We start from the raw sequence: 5,000 nt of genomic DNA on the forward strand, positions 1-5,000 counted from the left end.
CAGTGCCACGAGACGAGCACTGGAACGAGGAGCGCTTCACAACCTTCCTGCGCTGTGTCAAGGTCGTCTGGATCCTCCTGCTCTTCGTCGTGGTCCTGGGGGCTGGGGTCACCAACAAACTGGCTCTGCTGACCCTGACCTCCTCTATCGTGCAGGTAAGAGGGTGTCAGGTGGGCTGTGTTTTCATTCGATCCTCATCACATGAAAACGTGTTCCGGCGAGGCGGTGTCTGTGGTGAAACGGTACCAGGTGACGGGCGCAATAGCCGAGTGGTTAAAGCGTTGGACTGTCAATCTGAGGGTCCCGGGTTCGAATCACGGTGACGGTGCCTGGTGGGTAAAGGGTGGAGATTTTTACGATCTCCCAGGTCAACATATGTGCAGACCTGCTAGTGTCCAGAACCCCCTTCGTGTGTATATGCAAGCAGAAGATCAAATACGCACGTTAAAGATCCTGTAATCCATGTCAGCGTTCGGTGGGTTATGGAAACAAGAACATACCCAGCATGCACACCCCCGAAAACGGAGTATGGCTGCCTACATGGCGGGGTAAAAACGGTCATACACGTAAAAGCCCACTCGTGTGCATACGAGTGAACGCAGAAGAAGAAGAAGAAGGTACCAGGTGGGATGATGTCGGGTGGGATGGTGTCAGGTGAGATTTGTCTCCAGTCCACGTCACGTGAAAATAATGTCAGGTGAGATGGAGTCTGGTGAAACGATGTCAGGTGAGGCGTCTCCTCAATCCACGTCACGTGAGAAGGATGTCAGGAGACACGTGTTTTTAATCTCTTCACATGGAAAGCTGTTGTCAGGTGAGATGGAGTCTGGTGAAACGATGTCAGGTGAGGCGTCCCTTCAATCCTCATCACATTGAAAGGATGTCAGGAGACATGTTTTTTTCCCATCTATTCACATGAAAACGATGACCAATGATGATGACATTTGACTAAATGTCCTTTTATCATATTTCCCGATTGACTCAAGTATTATCTTATCACATTCCCTCGAAATCGGAGTATGGATGCCTGCATAGCGGTGGTAAAAACGGTCATACACATAACAGCCCACTCGTGTGGACGAGTGGACGTGGGATTCACAGCCCATGAACGAAGAAGATGATGATTTTGTCATGTTTCCCTACTGACTCAAGTACAATTATATCATATTTTCCCGTTGATTCAAATGTCATTCTATCAAATTTCCCTGTTGACTCAAATGTCATTTCATTACCTTTTCCCGATTGACTCAAGTAACACTTTTATTACATCTCCAAATAAGTACCATTCTATCACATTTCCCTACTGATCCAAGCACCATTTCATCACATTTCCCTATTGTACTCAAGTACCATCAATTTCATCACATGTCCTTACTGACTCAAGTGTCATTTTTTTTTATCACATTACCCTACAAGTATCACTTTATAACATTTCCCTATTGACTTAAGTGTCATTTTTATCACATTTCCCTACAAGTATCACTTTATAGCATTTCCCTATTGACTCAAGTTTCATTTTTTATCACATTTCCCTACAAGTATCCCTTTATAACATTTCCCTATTGGCTCAAGTGTCATTTTTATCACATTTCTCTATTGACTCAAGTTTCTGCTTACGCTGCCGATTCAGCTGGCACACAGGTAAATAAAAGGTACATTGGAACAAACCCAGACACTTCCTCAAAAAAGGAAGCGCCGGGCCTGTCCTTCTGCCGACCATTTGACATGGGCACACAGCAGCAAAGACAGAAGAAATATGCAAACACAAATTAGCTTTTTATTCAAGACTGGCATAGCCTCTTTAATCCTGAGCAAGCCACACAGAACACATGGACAATACAGAACAAACACATGGTTGCCACGGTGGCCATGTCAAAATTTAATGATCGGTATAAGGACAGACCTGGCGCTTCCTTTTTTGAGGAAGTGTCTGGGTTGGTTCCAATGTTACCTTTTATTTACCTGTGTGCTAGCTGAATCGGTAGCGTAAGCAGCACCACTGACTTGAAGTTGTGTACCTTGTGAATGGAGAGAGTTACCACTCTTTACTATTTGTTAACCATTTTCATCTCCTGGCCTCATTGTCTGTTGATTTATCATTTCAACACGTTTCCATAATTATTGCCTTCCGGCGTCACTCCAAACCCCCGTGACACGCAGTGTTGTTTTGTTGCAGGACGGGGGTACCAGTGGGGGTGACCCCACCCCGACCATGCTGCTGATGGCTGTATGCTTCCCCTACGTCTGTCACTTCCTCACCTACTCCATCAGGGCCCTCTTCGGCGCCACCCACTGGCCCTCGCTGCGCATGACCGTCGCCGTCAGTTTCCGTTTCCGGTTGTTGTTGTGTTTTTTTTTTTTTAAATGGAAAATAATATGGAGAAAACCATGTGTGAAAGCTACGTGTTATGTAAAAGTAACCTGTTTGAAAACTAAACTAAACTAACTAAAGTAAAGGAAATAATATTATTCATGATGATTAGTAATGATGATGATGGCGATAATCATAATGATAATAACAACAGTAAAACACAAACACGCACACGGTATAGTATGAAGTACAGAGTAGTGGGTTGTCGTGTGGTGAAGTGTAGTGTAGTGTAGTGTAGTGTAGTGTAGTGTAGTGTATTGTAGTGAAGTGAAGTGGAGTGGAGTTTAGTGGTGTGGTGTAGTGCGGGGTAGTGGTGTGGTGTAGTGTGGTGTGGTGAGGTGTGGTGTGGTGTGGTTTGGTGTGGTGTGGTGTGGTGGTGTAATGTGGTGTAGTGTAGTGGTGTGGTGTGGTGTGGTGTGGTGTGGTGTAGTGGATTACATTGCATTGGTTTGGATTGGGGTGCAGTGTAGTGTGTTAGACTGAACTGGACCGCAGTGCAATGTAGTGTAGATGAGTGGAGTGCTTTTTTTTTCTTTCCACAGTCTGTATCATCTGAGTGTGTGTGTGTGTGTGTGTGTGTGTGTGTGTGTGTGTGTGTGTGTGTGTGTGTGTGTGTGTGTGTACGTGCGTGCGCATGCATACTTTATGTCCGTGCGTTCGTGCATATGCATACATAATACACACACACACACACACACATATATATATGCGTGCGTGCGTGCGTGCGTGCGTGCGTACATGTATGTGTGTGTGTGTGTGTGTGTGTGCGTGCGTGCGTGCTTGTGTGCGTGCGTGCGTGCGTGTGAAGGTTCTCTTTCTGGAGCTGTGCCACACGGCAGGGATCTGTCTGCTGCTTTTCCGTGTCCTTCCCCGCGTCGACATGATGAGGGGGCTGGCCTTGATGACGTCAGTCTACGTCACGCCGTCCTTCTTGAACGTCATCACCACGGCCACGGGGAAAGTGACGTCAGGCTGCCACCGCTTCCTGACGACGTGCGTGGCGATGATCACCTTCCTCATACAGGCGGGAGGGGTGGGCCTGGCCACGTACCAGGTCAGCGGTGATACTGCAGGGCGTTGGTGATGGTCTGGTGGTTGTCTTCAGAGACAGGGTTATAACCCTATGTGTGAGAGGGCGTGCTAGCCCACGATTTTTTTTTTCCCACAAACCCACGATTTCTCTCACTTCGACAACACAGACAGACAGACAGACAGACACACACACACAGTCACACACAAACACTCACTCACATATAAATACAAGCACACTTTGTTTTGAAAACCAGTACTGTGCCATCACCTTCACCGTCTTCACTGACGTCACCATCATTATCACGATTGTCGTTGTCGTCATCCCCCCTTTTCCTCTTTTCCTTTTCTCCCTCTGAGCTTTCTCCTAAATTTGTGCTGATAAAAGAAAAAGAAAAGACAAGAAACCAACCCCAATGACAAAATAAATGTTTTTGATAAAAAAAACAAAAAAAACAAGGGGGACTTCCCACGGCTTTCTCACACATTGTGTGAAAGAGTGGGGGCGATAAGATTTCTCGAAATTGAGAGAAAACGTAGAAGAGAAACAACCCTTGTGGGACTGCGAAAAATCGTGGGCTAACACGGAGCCAACTCAGAATTTCGGTTGAGTGTGCGAGCTAGTTGCTGGGCCGTCGTTTCGTGGCTAGCTTGGCTGGTGACCAGTCACTTACTTCGCGTCATTCTATTGGTGCGAGGTTTCATTCAGGACGGAGTCTCCAAGCGAATATATATTTTTTTCTTTTATGTGCTACGAGGAACAGTGTGAACAGAAGGTGAGGGAGGAATGGAGAGAGAGAGAGAGAGAGAGAGAGAGAGAGAGAGAGAGAGAGAGAGAGAGAGAGAAGACAAATGCTTTATTGCACATCGGTCTCAGGCCATTATACAAGCACATGCGAAGGGGGTGGGAGGGTTAGGGAGCAGGGTGTGGGTGCAGTCGAGGGGTGGGGGCGGGGGACGTTGGGGTGAGAGAGAGAGAGAGACAGAGGCAGACAGACAAAGACAGAAAGGTGATTTTTTTTTTCATCGGGCTTGCTTTGCAATGACTTTGTTGTGTGAGATTTGTTTATGGTTACGAACAGTATGTTGTGTGCAAATTTTTTTTTACTGTAACCTCTGTGCATCAAGACAACACCACCACGTCTCTGAATGAAAAAAAAACCCCCCCCCAAAAAAAAAACAACAACAAAAAAACCCTCTGATTTTGCTTTTGCTGCCAGGGGTTCCTGTACAACAGCACAGAAGCCACACGCCTGAAGGAGGCGGTGGGGACCTCCCTGAGAGACGGGCACATGGGGCTGGGCATTCATCGGGCACCTGTCGTGGCGGAACAGGAACTCGTGGTGGAGCTTCCGCTGGCACTGGTCCTGGTGTCTCTGGGGTTCTGGGAAAACTTCATTGACGGCGAGTTCAGGTACCTTATGGGAGGGAAGGTGAAGGTGCAAGGCAAAGAATGCATGGGATGAAGAAAACTGTAGAGGGTCTGTCCTTTCAGCTACACGTTTCAAACATTGGTAGACCCAGTTCATCTTGAGTTGCGAAGATTTTAGTTCCATTTACCAATACCTGTCTTTCGAAGCAAGCAAAACATTAGTATGTG

This window comes from Babylonia areolata, chromosome 22 (assembly GCF_041734735.1).
Source record: "Babylonia areolata isolate BAREFJ2019XMU chromosome 22, ASM4173473v1, whole genome shotgun sequence".
Lineage (NCBI taxonomy): Eukaryota > Metazoa > Mollusca > Gastropoda > Neogastropoda > Buccinidae > Babylonia > Babylonia areolata.